The 19,095-nt window shown below is 47.2% G+C and overlaps 2 protein-coding genes across 2 annotated transcripts in view; both read right to left on the bottom strand.

Moving 5' to 3' along the window:
- LOC119163733 (neuronal calcium sensor 2) overlaps positions 1–9,817 on the bottom strand; it is a 56,285-nt gene extending 46,468 nt beyond the window's left edge. Inside the window, exon 1 of the mRNA XM_037415796.2 lies at positions 9,715–9,817. The gene's annotated coding sequence lies outside the window, so the exon portion shown is untranslated. The remainder of the gene's footprint in view (positions 1–9,714) is intronic.
- Nca (neurocalcin homolog) overlaps positions 1–19,095 on the bottom strand; it is a 120,223-nt gene that overhangs the window by 67,937 nt on the left and 33,191 nt on the right. The window contains exon 2 of the mRNA XM_037415797.2: positions 12,781–12,898. The gene's annotated coding sequence lies outside the window, so the exon portion shown is untranslated. The remainder of the gene's footprint in view (positions 1–12,780; positions 12,899–19,095) is intronic.

Below are 19,095 nucleotides of genomic sequence, written 5' to 3'. Positions count from 1 at the left end.
GCGTGCGTGCGTGCGTGCGGAGCCATCCCGTACACTTTTTAAAGAAAGAAATGAAACAAAACAGGCAAGGACGCTTTGGCGCGTGCCACGCAGAGAAGCAAGTATAGCTTCCGAGAAAAAAAAAAATCTCAAAACTCAAAAGAAAAAAAAAACGCGAGACACTGTATTGCGAGAAAAGAAAAATCAAATGAGATAGACGAGAACGAGGCCAATAAAACGCCACAGCAGTCTTCTTTGATTATGTATATTGGCGGCGCAGCTACGGACAGCTATAGACTCAGGCGGGAGACAGTTATAAAGCACTCCCAAGCGTTTTTTTTTTTTTTTCGGCATACTGTGCGTATGCGAATGAGACCAATCACAGTCCGCAGACAGGCGACGCCATATACTATAGCAGAAAGCAGCGCGGAGACGTGAAAATTGCGAAACCAATAGCCCGATCCAGTGACAGAAAGTCGAGGGGGAAAAAAAGAAGTTTAGGAGTTGCAAAGATGAAAGGAAGGGAGCGATGCGGGGGGGGGGGGGGGGAGGCGCACAAAGAAGCAGAGCTCGAACCATGGATGAATAAAACCCCCGAGTCATTCGAGAAAAGCACTGGCCGGCAGTGACTGTGAATCGCCTGCCCTCCCGTTTTCTACCCCCCATAAAGTAGAGACATACATTAAAGGGCGAAATACATTAGACGACAGGAAGAAGAGAGAAAAACTGAGTTACCACAGAGGACACAGTGAATAGAATGGTGTTATGCGCAAGCGTCTCCGTGACTGGGATCACACCAGTGAGCTTGCCAGCGAGCACTATATGTTTACGTGCTCTCTTACGCCGCCTCAGTGAAAGGCAAAATAGAGGAGGGTTGCCGTCAAGCAGGCTCAAAAAGAGTTGCTGACGTGAAAATTATATATGTCTCAAGGGTGAAGAAGTTCCCCTCGAAAGATGGCGGCCCTAGCCGGCATCTTAGCAGGGGCCTCGTAGAATTTACCGCGCAAAGAAGGAAAAATGACGTTTTTCGTCACCTGACCTATTCGAGCGTGATGTGGCCAAATATTTCAGGAAAGAAAAAAAAATACTGCTCAACGCGTGTATTCCCGGCTGTTAGTTTTCCTAAGAAGCCTCAATGTCTTCACAAGTTTTAATGGACATCAAGTTACCAATACTTCTCGCGATGTCGTTTGTGTATACTTAGGGTGCGTTGCAAATGAATTCGTTCATGCTGTATTCCGTTTCCCTATAGGGTGCCACGATACGAAGGCGCCTGCACCGAGGCACCTTGTGTTTCCAGAAAGCGCGGACAAAGCAGCTCCGTCGTAGTTCGGAGCCGTATACCAGCTAGGATAGGAGGATATGAAGAGAACTTAACTAGTCTATAGACGGTGTTGCGGAAGCCCTCTTTTCCCCAGTCAACGTATCTATCCATGCCCTCTTATACATCCCGAAAGCTTTCTACGCCGAACATGATTTCGCATTGCCAGGCTCCAACGATCGGAGGCATCGCAGCGGCTGTCCCTCCTGATTTTTTCAGCCCTACCTCCGAGATCGGCTCGGGTACGGCCAAAGCGACAATGCTGCGTGAATGCGCAATCGCGCGACGTCACAAATTTCGCCCACCTGCCACATCGCATAATCATGTAACCACAGCGTTATTTTCGCATCATTCTGTGCTGACGCCGACGACGGACAGTTTTCACGTTTGAAGGCATTTGTGGAAGGTTTTCGTTTTCGAAGTTTCTGTCTGCACCCCTGCCGGAGCCCTCAGCCGAAGATGGCTGCCCGCAACAAGCTACTTAACATCGTCTATTTTTCCCATGCCACCGTTGCGTAAATCGAAATCCACACGAGGGAGTTCGTCTGTAGCAACGGAAGTCGGAGACTCAGCCACTCTTAGAAAGAGTTTCTTTAGGGTGTGGGTCGTTCCTTCGTAATAGTATGTTGCAGTGGTAGCGACTTAGTTTCAAGAATTGCTCACTAGATGGCTTTGTGTGTATGTGTCCTTAGAAATAATATCACTAGATGGCGTTAGCGGACTTCATATATTTCACGATCAAAGAGGATATGATAGGTGGTGCTGTTGTAGTAAGAAATTCACACCATATCCACGGGAGTTAGTGATGATGAGTGGGGCGAAACGTCCATCCGTCCGGACGTCTGTCACAGACAGACAGACAGACAGACAGACAGACAGACAGACAGACAGACAGACAGACAGACAGACAGACAGACAGACAGACAGACAGACAGACAAAAGAACGGACGATTCGACCCACTCCACAGCATTCACTCCGCGTGGATATGCTGCGACTTTTTTTTTTCCCCATCTCCTTTTCCCAGGACAACACCTTTGATACTTGTTAGCGGCCACTCGACAACAAAAACTCAAAAGAGATACGGGCGAGACGCAGCCACGGGAACCGGCCATTAACGCGACACGCAAAAGAACGAAAAAAAAAGACAGAAAACAAAACACAGGGTCGTTAAGTGGCGACGCGCAACACAGAAACCGCGATTAGCTTCAGCCGCGCACTCTACTACAGGGGACGGGCGTTTCGGGACCAACGCAAGAAAGCCCAGAAGGCTCGAGCTATAGTGTTGCGGGCAAACCCACTTCGATTGAACCGCTTGCTGCGGCGCGACGCTCGCACCGTCTTTAATATCAAAGAGGTTGTGGCCGCGCCGTCTAAGAAAGACGAAAGAGAAATAGGAAGGGGTGGGGCTACGTAGCCCAATGTACTTCAGCGGCCCGTCACTCGATAAGTCTATCGACGCGGCATCGCACGTGCATCAAATACGGGGATACGCGAAACACTATATACTCACCTGTCGCTAAGTGGACGGGAGTCGACCCGCGCGGGCCACTTCCACACTGTGAAGTCTATAGACCACTTCACGGATGGGTTTCGATGTTGCCGTGTTGGACTGTTAGCCCTTATGTTTTGCATCATTAACTAAACGGACGCATATCCACACAAAAGCGGCTGAATAGGCGCATACGATGTTTAATTTAGCTCGCGATATACAAAAAAGACAAAACATCGACTAAACAACATCGACTAAACAACCAAACAACGTTTACTAACAGCTCAACGTGCACGAATCACACGCTGATGTTTACTCTAACCTCAAACCATATCAGTCATGCATTGCTCAAACGCATCTTGCATCTTGCATTGCTCAAACGCTTCAACATATTGACACGCGTGCCAATTGATTGATATGTGGTGTTTAACGTCCCAAAAACCATCATATGAGTACAACAGACGCCGTAGTGGACGGCTGCGGAAGTTTCGACCACCTGGGGTTCTTTAACGTACGCCCAAATCTGAACACACGGGCCTACAGCGTTTTCGCCTCCATCGAAAATGCAGCCGCCGAAGCCGGGATTCGATCCTGCGACCTGCGGGTCAGCAGCCGAGTACCTCAGCCACTATAGACCACCGCGGCAGGGCGTTGCCACACGTGTTACTTTGACGTGCTCGGTTTAAACACACAAAGACTGTGAGCAATGGCTCGACGCAGATCGCGCCCCAGCGTTCGAAAACCTTCACGACTGTTGTAGATCATTCTGTGAAGATTGCGCACGGGACGCGAAAAGCCGCGCTTATTCCGGAACTTGCACGGCCACCCGTTCGATGCGTTATGGTATGAAAAACGGCGCCTCCAAACTATGATGGCATTATCGACGGCCGACACTCCGTTCACCGCTATCATTTAACAGTGTTTTGCAGTAGCGCGACGTTCCTTTCATCACCCCCCAATCTCGGCCCAATAAAGAGTTTCGTCTTGCACGCTCCGCCTGCTGGTTTGGTCCACGGCGCTACCACGTGACAGTATGCAGAGTGCGTCCCCCGACGCGAGAGGAATGATCGAACTGTTAAATAAACAAACAGATCGATGACGGCGCACCGACGATCGACCTATGTAAAGGCGATTCCCAACAAAGAAAATAAAAACGAAGAGCAGGATCGACGAAGGCGTTTTATCTTTTTTTTTTTTTGCACACAGGCGTAAACTAATAACAAAAAAACAGCGTGAAAATTCAGCACAATCTGCGTTCGAGAGAAACACCCTAATGTATAAACTGTGACTGCTCGTCTCCTCTATCGCTCGGAATGAAACGGTAATTTCTTTAGGGGAGGATGGAGGGGCGGGGCTTGTTGAATACGCCTTGGGCAAACATCTGTGTGCATAAATATATGCCAGCCTTTTTTATTGCCGTAGCCCGGGTGTCTAATAAATCATTGAAGAGAAACCTTACACTCTTTCCTTAGAGGGACAGACAACTGAATTCAACAATTGAATCCCGGTGGAAATGAAAACTGATTGATTAATTGATTGATATGTAGAGTTTAACGTCCCAAAAACACCATATGAGTACGACAGATGCCGTATGGACGGCTCCGGAAGTTTCGACCACCTGGGGTTCTTTAACGTACGCCCAAATCTGAACACACGGGCCTACAGCATTTTCGCCTCCATCGAAAATGCAGTCACCGCAGCCTGGATTCGATCCCGCGACCTGCGGATCAGCAGCCGAGTACCTCAGCCACTAGACCACCACGGCGGGGCGGCTGAAATGAAAAGACGCGTAATTTATCTATATACGCGCAAAAGCAGCGCAACAGTAAACACGTTTTATGTATCGTCGCAGATTGAAGCATCCTCTCCGCAATTTCAGTAGGATCGACATCCTTAAATTGCGTTTCAAAGCCACAAAGAAAGCGGCGTGGCGCGTAGCATATATAGAGAAAAACGATTGATGTTGCACTCTGGAGTCATACCGCTGGTGTATGTATATAGTGTAATGCTTTCGTGCGTATCATAATTTATGCTGAAAATTATCATTTCTAGCACTAACGGCGATTCACTAATTAGGTATAGCTTAATTATGACGTACTAATCATGCCACAAGTTATTCAATACTTAATTATGCTGCTCTAATTATACGGCTAACTAACACTGATTACTAGAGAACGTATAGTATTTATTCCCAGCTTAGTTCTGTACTTATAGCGAAGTGAAACGAGTTGACGCTGATGGGCGGTGCTAACTTCGCCACAAGACTACTACTATAAGTGGCCGCGACAAGTGATTGTTAATTGCCGTTTTCAAAGAAAACGAGCCCCTAAATTCTCTTTTCCTTCCACATTCTTTTCATCCGCTTCAATCATAGCGACGATTTCGTTAGCTGGCAGACTTGACGTCTTGAAAAGTATGCGAGTAATTGGTCTGCTGCCACCTCGTCAAAACATCGCGCGCCATATACGTGGCAAAAAAAAAAAAAAAAAGGAGAGTTCAACACTCGCCGTAATGGCTAGGAGCGGCGCTGACTAACCATCCCGAGTCTAAAATGTACAAATGTATACCCGATAAAGTGGACGGGATGATGACTTCCATCGTATAACTCTAGTGGAAGAGCATCGGACGCGTAGTGCGAACGTTGAAGGTTCGGCACTTGCTGCATGGTGGCAAGTTGATTTTTCGTCCCCTTTAATTTCTTTTCGTATATGCCATAAAGTACCCAAAAATAGAGAGCTTTAGTATTGCGTACGCTGCGTACGTGGCGGCGTTGCGTACGTAAGGACGCCACGTTCTGCGTAGTGCGCATGCGCAGACCGCAACGCGCACGTATCGCGTTACGTACGCAGCTGCTACGTACGCACCCATGAGGTGCGTGCGTGCGTACGTCTGAGGTGATCGCGCCGCTCTCGAACAAGTTCGCGACAGCGCGAGACTTTGTTTTGCAAAATGGCGGCATCGAAGGCAAGCACCGACGGGCTCTGTGGCTCAAAATATGGCCATAATCTGGCTATAACACTTGGATTGGCTCACATTGGCTGTCAACAACACGTGCTTCTATTTTGATCTACCAGATGACGCAACACGCTTCACGTTCGTTACGTACGCGGGTATACTACGGTGTACTAAAAGCCGATTTGTGGCAAACGACGCCACGGAACGCAAGGCGCTTGCGTGATGCGTACGTATACCACCACTCCGCAGTACCAAAACTCGCTAATAACATGTCCTCTAATTTGATTGGCATGATTGTCCATCATTAGTTGCGCCTAACAAAGAAAAAAAAACGTACCCCAAAAGGTAGTTCCGTATGCATATCGCCGCGACAGATTTCGCGATGGTAGAATAAAACAAACACAACCACGCGTGCAGCACGCGTTACACGCGTTCGCATACACGAGATACGCGGGGCAACAGCGTCGAGAGGTCGGCGTTGCGACCTCGGTAGCGTGCCGCAACACTGGATACCGTTAGATGGGTAAAGAAGGAAAGAGGAGGGCGGGGATGCTTATGCATGCGTTCGCGCGCTGTCTTATGAATTATGTAAACGACTCCTCGCCAGCGCGCTTATTCTCCCTTCCTATATAGAGCCCTGGATCATGAACCCTCTTACAGCTAGCTGCCAGCCCGTTTCTTTCTGTTGTTCATCGATTACGTATAGGCATGCACGCTCAGCAAGAGGGAAAAAAGCGATGCATCGAGGGAAGAGCGCTATCATTACATGCACACGCCGCTCGCCGTTACACTGTCCGCGCAGTTCTTATAGGGTAAGCGGGCGAGCGTGCCGTCGGTGTAGCACGAGCTCAGATACGCGCACACAAACGCACGGTCGTCCAAGCATTATAGCCGTAAATGTGACGCAGCAAAGGCGAGCAAATGCGTCGAGTACGGCAGCCCGCCAACGCATTGTGATGCATACTTCTAAAAAATCGGGGGGGGGGGGACCCTTGAGCTTCGTCTTTAAAGAGGCCCTGCAACACTTTTTCAGAGCAAGGTCATAAAATACTGCATGCATATCGGAAGTCGAAGCTCCCGAGACCACGCGAGCGCAAATATTCGCGCCACAACGTGGAATGGAAGTTACAACTAATTCTCAAAGTCGGCTGCGAATTGCCTTCCCTTTACTCGATAAATGACGTTACAGGTTCAAAATTACTTTGTCCCATGCCTACTATCAGCCACTGGCTGATAAGAGCAAGGCGCGCTAGTTCGTTGCCGGAGCCACCGCGGAAGGCCGCGACTTGAAAGCCGCACGATAAAAAAAAACAAAAAAAAACTCCCAAGCATTTCCCCGAGGGTGAACATGGTTAAGTGCGAATACACGGGGTGATGCTATGAGGGGTATTTATTAATTCGCACTATTATATTTACACTATGGTGCCTTTATGGTGTAATGGTTCCTGGGAATCGCAATTTGATCATACGGGGGAGTTTACGTTAACTCATTGGCGAATGCCTACGGATTTTAACTTTACTCCCCCTCACGACCCGCTCTCGACGGGAGACTGAGAGAGAAGGCGGGCGCGCGAGAGAGAGGGGTGCGCGCGCAGCTGCAGCGAGCGAGGAGAGCGGAGGAGCGAGTGAAGGGGGAGGGGGTATAAGGCGCGTTACTGACACCGATATCAGCGTCGCGTCCGTGGCTTATTCGGTAGAGCGTCGCGCTGCGGCCCGCCAAGTCCTCTTTCTTTTAAAGACAGAGAGAAGACTGCGGACGCCGCCGACGGCGGTGCATGGTTTGGGGTCGCTTATAAAGTGTATTCACACTTAAAAAGCAGCTAAAGTGCTCAAGGTCACGAGGCGAGCGTGACGTCTTTTCTTCCCCCGTGCTGCCTGCTTAAATTACCGCGTTGGTTTCCAGAACTTCCGTCGGGACGAGCCTGAGAAGGGAGAATTGCAGCGTATACGTGAGCGAAATCTTTGTAGCTCCGCTAGTACTGGACGGATTCTAAAAAGAAAAAAAAAATCGCAGCGGTGTATTCGTGAAGCAACGTGTTCCTTTAGTGAATCCACGCCATGGCTACTTGTAACAGTGTGGCAGGGCCTCCTTTTACAGCATTCAATGTCATACGCAACAGGCCACACTTTGTTTTCTATCGAGCCGCCGTGGTAATGAGGATCTCCCGGGCAACAGGACCTTAAGCAATAGGAACCAGCAACGTCGTGCACTGCTACGTCACTACTGAACCAAGAATCGAATGACAGTAGGCGGAAAGAAGGAAACTCGAGATGTGACACGTGAAAAGTGGCAAGCATGGCCACTACACAAACGTGCGCCTCGATGTATAGTGTAACGCCTAGCAACGTCGTTGGCACTGCAGCTGACGAACGCCCCCCTCCCCCTTTCCACACACACGTACAGAGAAGGAGAGTCTCAGAGAGATGACACAAAAGCACAAGCATGCACGCACGTCGGCACGCGCACACACACATGATACGAAATTGTAAGCATGCACACACGCGCGCGACACGAAAGCAGTAAGCATGCACACACACACGTACGCCTTGATAAGTATAACGCGTAGCGACGCGGTTGGCACGGCAAGCACACACACACACACGCGCGCGCGTCCGACGGTGATCGCACACGCCCACGCGCACTGGCGACGTGTCAGCGGTGGCCACCCAATGACAAGTGATGCACGTGAAACGAGACCAAGACGAGGCGTAACCCCGACGGGCGCGCGCGTGAAGGACGACAAACGCGGGAGTCAGCGCCCGCCCCCTCGACTGCGGCTCGCACCCGAACAAGAGATAGGTGTGGCACCCAGCCACCCTCGGGGCCCCCACCGCCGTTGTGAGCGCGGCGTGGCCCCCTCGTCGAACGAACTGGAAGGGTGAGAAGGAAGAAGTCACGTTTGACGACGACCCAAAAGGCTCGAAAGCAGACAGTTCAAAAAAAGAAGAAGAAAGAAAGAACCATGGCTTACACGGTTTATGAGAGGCGTCGAAAGAAGTCTTTCTTTGTTATTCACTCACTCTATCTCTTTTTTCCTTCTCCTTTCCCTCACCAAATCCTGAGGCGTGAGAACCAGCAGCGGCGGCGCGAGTGCGGTTCATTGCTTGCCCGTAAGCATTAGAGCTACAGACATAACGTTTAAAGTAATGCTGTAGGGACAATTAGTTAACTACCAAGGAACATAATAACTGATCGAGTAACTGAAGCAAGACTATTTAGTAATCATAGGCATGCACAAGTGGGGCCACCGTCCACCCCCTCCCCCTGATCCGTCTGCCCCCCTCCGAGCCAACAAGCCAACCATTTCACTCGTTACAGGAAAATTCATTTTCGAACGAAACAGTCCCCAAAGCAGCTGCAATATGCAGTGGCAGAATGAAAAATACAAATACAGTAGTAGACCATGCAGACTGCATGTATCTGTGAACAAGTTGAGATGCTTACGGTCGTTAATAACAGCCAAGACAGATGCCCATTATGCAGCGGTGCCCATTATGCACGCACGCTGCCGAAACAACGAGTTAACCTGCCTTATTTTCACTAGAAACCTTGGAGTACCAAATCCGCAATGCTAAAGCAGTACTCAATTAGTGCTCCGATTTCCTCAACACTCCACCGTTTGTGAGAGTCACCCCACTGAATTTCAACCTGGATTATTAGACTAACGAAGAAAGCACTCACTGCAGGCTACAAGCATTCTCATCCCTTGGATATCACTATCACTCAATGTCAATGTCCTTAATAAAAAAAATTGCATAACACTTAGTAACCATCCTTCTGTGATGCAACAACTGCAAAGTTGCTCCTTCTGTACAGGATGCACCTTACACAATTTTACGAATGTCACTAGGAAAGAGTAACAAACAATTTAAACTCAAGTCAAGCACACTCAGCCTGTTCAGGCCAAACAGAGCTGGCAAACGAACGCTCGCCATGTGTACTTCCACTCAAAATGAAGACAGACTTACCTTGCAAGAAAGCAGCAACCAGATCCACGATGGTGCCAGTCCTCAAACGCAATAACGACGTCGGCGACTTTGCAAGCGTATCCACAGGCGGGCTTCACTGTCACGTTCAGTTGCAAACTCAATCCTCGAACCTCTTAGCACGCAAGTTAGTTCACTTCAGAGATACTAGTTGAACTAGTTGACTTCAGAAATGCGTCGAAGACGTCAAAAGCCGCAGAGAGGAGGATAATGCTACTTAGACCATCCACAGTGTCCAAATAAACCGGCACTTCACTTGAAGCCTGCCACCCAATCTCAAAGGTTATAAGATAACCATAGCCAGTGTAGGGATGGGACGGCGTGCACCAAAAGACTTAAAAGCATATGACAGAGGAAAGGAACAGGAGCGGGAAAATGTTCAATGAAAGAGAAATCATTTACAAAAGCAAAAAAGAACTAGGGAAAGACAGAAATCATCATGCAACTAAGGAATCCCTGCTAAAGGAAAGTGCGAGACTGTCAGGACAGAGCTGCAAGCCCGCCTGCAGCTGCTCAGAAAATACATCCCAGTTAGGGACGGGCTCGAACACTTAGCAGGAAAGAGAGAAAAAGGGAGAAGTGGGAGCTAAGCTAGGGAGTGGGAAAAGAATAAATGGCACCAAAAAACTAAACGACAAGGATCACGGAAAGAACAACACAGGGATGGGAGGGAATGAGGTTGGGCAACACACACCAGACATGAGAAAGCCCTCTACATACAAGCGTGCATAAAATTAACTCCCGCGCCGCAGGGCACCGGGCCACCACCTCCATTATCCGAAGTGGCTGCGTAGCACTTGTTAGGCGGGAGTAGCGAACGGGATCCACTACACACAAGCCCTTTCCTACCTTGCTGACCCTTTTTGTTTAGCATTGACTTGTATACCAGGCATGGCTGACATTATGGCAATATCAAAGTTTCACTCGCTCCACTTCAAAGAACGACCACTGCTTGTTTAATGATGTCGAGTGCACCCTCGGCGTACCTTGTCGTGTTTCTAATGTATGCGAAATCAGTAACGGGGAAGAGATTGAAAGGGTTGGGTAAGTTCAACTGCAACACATGTAACGTCAAGTGCCTCGTAGCAAAAAGTAATTTTGTTGAAGAAAGATGGCAGGAGTCCTAAAATTTTCCAAACTGCATTAAGTAACCCACAAAGAGCAAATATCAGAGGAGGGGGCAAGAGGATTAGGGAAATTGGGAAAAGTCATACAAGAAAGACTGCAGGCAATGTAAGGAACGAGCAACTCCATGCACACACATACACAGAAAAAAAAAGGGTTCGTTAAAGGAGAGACATACTGGTACCAGTAGGTGAAAGAATCACCGGATAAATCTGGAACAAAAAGGAAAAGTGATAGGATACATGGAAGTTGGGGAAAGGTCAGTCAGGTCTGAATGAAAAGGAGAAAGCTGAACTAATGGAGAATGGAAAAGGAAATGCACAAAGGGCAGGGAAATGTTAGAAAGGGTAAGGGACAACATCGATGGGAAGAGGGGATGTAGGGAAAAACAAACGTACAAACAGAATGAAGCAAGGAGAAAGGTCGCATGGGAGGGGTCGGTCCAGTCTGGGGAAAAAAGGTCAGCACGCACTCTGGTCGGGAGAGAGCGGGAAAAGGACAGAGTGGTGGTGGGGCACACCCGTGAAATGGCCAATTTATACAGCCAATCCCCGCCCACTGCTGCGGCTCTCCCTTCCACACCCGAATTCTCCCTTCTATTATACCAGTGAGGAGTAGAGCATGTAAGGGGTGAAAGCAAACAGTTGGCATAAAAAGGAGACGGTGTACAGGCAAAAAAGAATAGGGAAAGCAGTTTAGCGTAAGTCCTGTGCTCAGTGTTGCTTCTTCTTTTCTGCCATTGTAGACGTCCAGCTGCTCATGATCCGAGACAAAAAAGGTCGTACAGCATGTGTGTTGGTAGTCCAATTGCATGTGTGCACTTGTCTCTATGACCGGCCTGATCTTAGGGCCATTTTTCAACTGTCTTTCCACCTTCTATAAACTTGAGATGGGAGCACTGCCTGCCCGGGGGTGTTCTTAATCATGGAGCTCAGACATAAATGAATCTTAGCAATAATTAGTTACTGCTAACAGATTGATCTTAAAAACATGAAGTGCACCATGTTATATAAAACACTGTTTGGCTTTTGATATTCTGAGAGAGCCTCATGAAATTTCTAAAATTTTGTCCCTGAAGACAGTAAACAGTGGAGAACTTTTGTCCAGCACGGGTATGGGTTACTTAGTTCTCGAAGTCAGAACTAAGAGACAGACAGAGCCAGATGACTTTCAACAAAGTTGTAATTTCTATACTGAGATCGAAGTCAAGAGGTGTTCGGATTTTCGCAGTCAAAAGACCTCCTCCTTCCTGCCAGTGGTGTCGCCGTGTCATCGTGACGTCACGGCCCACCACCTTTACACCGTTCTCACCAGAGGAGTCACAAAGAAGCATGTCAAAGCATGTGACAAAGCGGCCATGAGACCACTGGCTGGAAGAGGGTACTGTGGTGGCGAAAAGCTACACTGCTTTTGCCTTGTAACCGAATATAGTGACCTCCAGTTTCGGTTATGTGCTGATAGCTAGGGTTTAAGCAATTCTAATATGATACGAAATGAAGTATGTTGGTCTCCAATAACCCGAGTTCTTAATGCATCTGGTGGTGCGAATTCAGTCACTCTAAATAGCGTACAATTGTATTCAAACAACTGCTCTAACTTCAAGCGTAGTTGGAAAAAAACAAGGCCAAGTTACACTGCAAACGTCAGGAGTCCCAACCACCCGCAAATCGAACAGTAGTCCCTAAAAGGATATAGCGTACACTACATCCAGCCTGATGAGTTACAAAGAAAGTCAATAAACGTCCAGATATCAACTCAGCTGAGATTCACATGGCGGACCAAGAGCTCTCGTGGCATGAAACAATTGAAAATTTGATGCAATAACAGCTCACGCAAAAACTCACTGCATCAAGCAATGTGCACAAGCGCGGAGTGCAGGAAATAGCCAAAAATAAATAATAATACGTATGGCAGCTGACTTGCCTACGGGGTCTGTTTCCAGGTGCCACCAGGCCCCATGGGGGTGGGACTTCATTGGGGAGTGTCGCGGCGGGGCCCAACTCCCAGGGCCCGAGGCCTCCTGTGCGGGACGCGGGGCCACCTGAGGAGAAGAAGGAAAGTCTATGAACAATAAGTTGGGAGCCTATACCCTATGACGAAAATCGCTGCAAGTTGGTGTGCGCGTGCCTGGCCGGCTATTTTTCTTTCATTCAATCACATTATGCGATACGCCTTCTTAACACTCTGCTTTCTCCAAGATGGATTCGTATCTTTATCCAGGTCCTTAGCAGCAATTTAGTTACTGTAGGCAACAACGATGGTCATGCATGAAACAATGAAAGGTGACAATGAAATGTGGCAAGGTGAAATGATCTCAATAAAAGATCAGATTGCCATATCAGAGAGAGCTGATCACTGACAAGCCCGCAATGAAATTGGCACAAATAGCATAATAATACAAATACAGATACGACTTTCATAACTTCGAGGGCCTATTTGCGTATACCCACATTTCCGTACACTCGTTGGTGCGGTGTTTTTCTTGTACTATGCTGCCACCACTGAATTATGCAGCTCATAGAAGCTTCACCTAAAAATTCTAGAGTTTTTGGTGTCAAAGGCAAAATAAGATTATGAGGCATACCATAAAAGGGATTAACGTAGATCGCCCCGACTTTTTTACACTGCACCGAAACCCCAGCTCACTCGAATTGCCGTGTACTTCAAAAAGAGCTGTGAATGCCTCATAGCCAGAAAGCGAACCTCCACACTTGCAGCAAGCAGGTCAGCGGGCCACTGAGCTGGCACATCACTGACAAAACAGCATCGTTTCCATATACATGAAATTCTGAATAATGGCTGATATCGAGAATCGAAACAGCCCAAAATGTTAGACCTTCAAGAACAAGAAGAACACATGAAAGAGAATAATTGAGTATAGCTAAGTTACCATAACATCCAAGCGAAGCACCCAAATCCAAACAAGCAACCTTTCATTTTTCGAAGATTTGAAATATATGCCACTCACCGAGCAAGCTTCCCCCCCCCTTTCGTCAACTCTGCCTCTCCTATATATTTTTTTTTTATTTCAAACTTGCTCTCCATTCCAAAATCTTGCAGCAGTTGTTCGTATGAACTGAAGTTCTGAGAGTCTTCAGGTATGTACACGATTTCTTAGTGCTTTTATAGTGTAGTGCCTCAATATTGCATTACAAGTATTCAGAAATCGTTAGAATGTTCAAAGAACTTTTTTCGTTTTTGGTATTACACTTGAAATTCGTCCCGAGGTCTCCCTTAAGTTCAGTAAGTACATCAGCACCCCACAAACCTTTCCATTAGAAACGCAGGCATGCTTCCTTCTAAGGGCTCTTCGAACGCCATTTTGAATTTCAGCCCGTGACTGAGTAAGGGCCACTTCTCCACATCTTGTACGATTGTCTTTCATTGTATGGGGGGACGCACATGCTCAGGATTTTATGGTAATTAAACAGTAGAACTTTATCTGCCATTTTCGGCAGAGTGGTGTCCATTCGATCCAGGACAAGTGGAAACGCACACCAGCAGTGGCACAGCCGTACACTATACTCTTGTGCCTTTGAAATCATCATAAGGTACTAGCAGTTTTTCTCCAACAGTGCAGGCGATGCTGCGTGCATGATCCAATAGAAAAAGGCCAATCGACTGTTTTCATGCAGGCACACGCAGGGGCTAACACCAAAGATGAAGTGGCCCAGAGTACATTGCACAGGCTCTTAAGAAATGTGAAAATCATGTGGACTTCTCCGGGTACTCATTCAATTCACCTTTAATTCTGGTCAACTGCGGAGTGACCTGAAGCAGGCAAATACAGTTCGCATGGGGCATTGACGAGTCTGACAAGGTCTTGGTACAAGTTCACATAAAAGAGAGAGGGCCAAATGCTTGATGAAGCAATCAGTCCTTCATTTCATGCTGGGAAAGCTTATCGATCCACCTAACAACAGCGGAAGCTTTATCACGCTTCATTACCTGCGATGACGCATGAAGATTAACCTGAAAATACAGGACAATGAAGTGCTGTATTTCCAAAACTTTGCAGGGCTGGTTTTCACCGTTTACTCCCTCTGTAATACACTTGGTAATTATGTGCTACAGATTAATTACATCTTAAATGTCACCTTTGGGTGAATGAGTATTGACTCTTTTTCACTGTCACGTGTCCGTTCACAAACAAATTTTGTAAATTACAACTGCAACCTGACCCCCCCTCCCAGCGATGATTAAAGGGGAAGACTTAAGAAACAAAAAAGAAACTTCAAAAGCGGGCATATTCGCTCCTATCAAAGCTGGCGCTCAGTTACGCACATCCGGAATAAGGCCACAAGAATAGGAGGCATTCAATTCTGACATCCTCGCCTGTAAAGCAATGTGCCAGCAGTTCCAATCATGAGCATCCCTGTTGCGAGCTTGAGCGCGCTGTCAATGCAATCATCATCTCTTCCTTCTTCGAGAGATTATGGCTGATGAAAAGACCTGCTTGCGCAAGCTTGGGCAGTGGCAATGGCTCACACAGAAATGTAGACAGACAGAGTCATTCGTAAGAAAAGGAGGCAGGCGGCTGGAGGCCAAAGGAAGTAGAGAGGGGTGGTAGGATCTATTTCAGTCCCATTCCAGCCCCCCACCATTGTCCGGTTGTTTGCTTTCATCTGTCAGCCGGCCCCAAAAGATGGGAAGCGAAGGGGCACCTTTAAAAACGGCAGCGGCAAGCCGGAACTTCGAAATCGATTCCACGTGGCAGAACCAATGTTGCTCCCACCAGATGCTCCGAAGAGGGAAACAAAACAGCAGTTTTGGAAAATGTGCGAGAGGCTGTGCACCTTTCGGCTTCTACAACTTTAGCGGAAGGAGGGAGATACTCTAGACATTGCGAATGAATAGAAATGAGTGCTGAAGCCTCCACAGACTTTGCGGTTCAATGTAACTAGAGCTGCAAAATCAACAAAGTTCGCAATTAAATGGGAACAAAGCTGAAATATATAGACTTTTCATTTAATTGGAAATAAAGCTCTAATGTCTATAGAGTGTGATTCAGTCAAATAAAGGCTGCAATCTCTAGGCAGAGAGCGATGCAATGGATATAATAGCTGCAACCTCCATAGACTTTGCAAATGAATTCAAATGCAAATGAATGCAAACAAGAGCTGAAAACTTCAATGATATTGTGATTCACCGTAAACAGGATATGCACGCAGGATATGCCATTCAAAAGAAATAACTGTTGCCAAATCAACAGACGGTGACTCTGGGAATAAGAGCTCCAAGTTCTAAAGACGTAGCAATTCAATGGGAATAACAGCTGCAAGCTCTAAATATTTTGCAGCTGAATGGGAATTAGAATTTATTGTTTTATAGACAGTGAAGTTTAATGTAATTAAGAGCTACAAACTCCGCAGGAATTCAGATTAATTGGTAATGAGATTTGCAAACTCAATAGAGTTCATGCCTCAGGGTACTGCAGCAGGTATCTTCCACAAAGGCCAGATTCCAATCAAATAATATGCAACTATACTTCCTGGAACATTCAGCAAAATATTGCCACTTGAAAGGAAGCATTGCTCTCACCTGCGTGACAACATGTACAGCTCTCAAATGAGTATCGAACTACCGTTGCACAGATTTTTTTCACAGCGAAGGATGTTACGAGATCATAACAAAGGTTGTTTTTGGTGCCATCACGGCTACTGGTGTCTGCAACCGCTATCGCTCCAAATTTTGAAAATATCCGGGACGAACTGGAATTCGAATGTGGGTCCTCTCTGGACAAACCAGTATTCTACCACGGAGCCACACCACTGCTCAGAACGCCGTCGCAAAAGGACCCTATATTGGCATTATTTCGGGAAGGAACCTTGTCAACATGTGTAGCATAGTGTGATAGAAGAGTAAAATATCAATAAGGCATTGAAGAACACAAATTGCATAACGAGTGGGTCTCTGAATGCTTGCAACGCATGAAAAAGGGCTCAACCAGAACTCTTCATCGTCAGCAGCCACTGCACAGCAGATAGCGGGTTTCTCCAAAAGATGACGAATAATAACGTCGTAGACACTTCTAAACTTCAGGAAAATTATGATTTGTGGCATAGTGGCTACCTTGCAAGCGTGCTTGTATTAGTAGCCCCGAGAAAGTTTACAGTGGATCTAGAAATGCCCCTCTTCCAGTTTTCACTGTGACTGTGCTGCACTTTCCACACTATCCTGGCATTTTTTTTTTTTTCGTGCATTATTCGTTTCAACACTCAATGCTCATATGTGCCAGTGCAAACACATGTGTGCATAATTGCAGATACATGTACACACAGATACTACGATGAACGGAACAGTAAGAAGTGCAACGACCTTTTGCAGGTGCAAGCCGGGTCACCGCCCAGTCACGACCTGTGCAGCTGCTGCCTCCAAAAACACCAACGAACAAAAGGACTTTTTTTTTTCACTGCTTCAGTTTGTAAAACAGTGGTTACAATGAGAAAGAAATCTGATGCTACCATGTGACATGCGCTCTTTCAAGGAATACTGAAAATTGTAAACTTTGCAGCTCTGCCTAGCAAGCTCCGATGAGCAAGCCAATACATCTAGTTATTGCTGGCCACACACAGAATGTCCGGGAAGCACAGGTAGAGGAACAGAGACAACCCAATCACAAGCTCAAAAGGTGTAGCATTTCAGCATAAGCTTTCAAAATGATGACTACAAGTCCCACTTAGTGATGCCTGTGACTAGTAGTTAAACTCACTGGTAACTATATTGCACAGTTTCCAAGAACAGCAACTGAAACATTACAGGTAGTTGCACTTTCTGCGATACCACCAAGCCAAGTCTTCTATCCTTCAGCCTGTTTAACAGACATCCGCTGGTGCTTCTGATATTGAATAAAGTTGAATGATTATTGAATAGCACGTGGCTGAGTGACTAGTTAACTGAAAAATCAATGAACTATGTCAGCAACCAGTAAATCCTTCTAGGAAAGCACGAAGACAATAATGATAACCAAGAAGAGCGAAGATATTACTAGAGAGGTGACGAGCATGGCAACATCTGTAGCCACGTAACAGAAGGGCTGTGCGCCTGTCCTCTGAGGTGCAGCTTATCAACCCCTCATCCCACGCAAAACAAAGAGCCTCCTCTCCTACCCCTCCTGCCCCCCATACTTGCACATCCACACTGCCTATTATGCGCAGAGCACGTCAAAGCCAAGACACTAGCCACGCATAAACGATGTGATAGCTGGTAGCAGGGTAGAAAAGATAGTATTGCAAGGCCGCTAAGGCCCGTTTATAGTAACAGCAGTGTAGTAGCCAACTGCCCAGAGCGTGACTTTATCAGTAGACACATGGACCCCAAGATATCTTCACTGACTCAATAAACAAACACGTACGCTGCCATGCTCGCATTGCAGATGAGCACAAACAGATCTCTCTCAATGATCTCAACACTCGCCGTCGCTGCTGTTACCACGCCGGTTCGATGAACAGCAGTGGTGAGCAAACGAATCACGTTTCCGCTCAATTTAACGTATCTCCGATGGTATGGTATGAGAAAACCGCTCACTCTGAGCCCGCATAAAAAAGACAGCCCCCATTAAGCCACAGCACACCATCTCAGCTCGGCCAGCCTTTGCAACTGCCGCAGATTACGGCTCGTTCCACAGGCAGATCCACATGGAACCTTTAGATGTCCAGACTACTCGACCCCCTTAATTTGTGTATGCATAAGCTGAGTAGTATGGGCGTTGACTACCCATACTCAGCTTTATGTATCAGACTTCCAGTGAGCTGACCCACCCTCTGGGAAAATCGTGCATACGCCCACTGGCTCAGTGCCATGCAGCGCCCGCTCGTGTGGCCTTCACTATTGGTCTGAGTAGAGATACCCAAGCAACTGCAACCCCCCCCCCCCTCCCCCATATCTTCGCAGTTTCAACACGCGATGTCAACACTCACTTCTCCCGCTCCTTTTCTATCAGCTACCAGTCACGCTGTGAATCCTCTCCAGCACGCATCGCCTCCATGCTTCTCAACTTACCATTGTTCACTTTTACTCGCACACGCAGTGACCACCACACAGCTGCGAGGTAAAGGATTATAGGCGTTCGAAGGGTTCCTCATCGAAAAATGGGCCAGGGGTCCACACTGCATTTCTCATTACACGTCTTTAGATTTGTGACCATCATCTTTTTATTTATCAGCCTAAGTTACATGATGAGTATTTTAGTATATAGGCCTTTCTAAGGCTGTGATTGACCTGCAAGTTTTCCTGTGT

Source organism: Rhipicephalus microplus, chromosome 9, assembly GCF_043290135.1.
Source record: "Rhipicephalus microplus isolate Deutch F79 chromosome 9, USDA_Rmic, whole genome shotgun sequence".
In the NCBI taxonomy this organism is placed as follows: domain Eukaryota; kingdom Metazoa; phylum Arthropoda; class Arachnida; order Ixodida; family Ixodidae; genus Rhipicephalus; species Rhipicephalus microplus.
The sequence above is the reverse complement of the archived record's forward strand: the minus strand, read 5'-3'. Positions and strand labels throughout refer to the sequence as shown.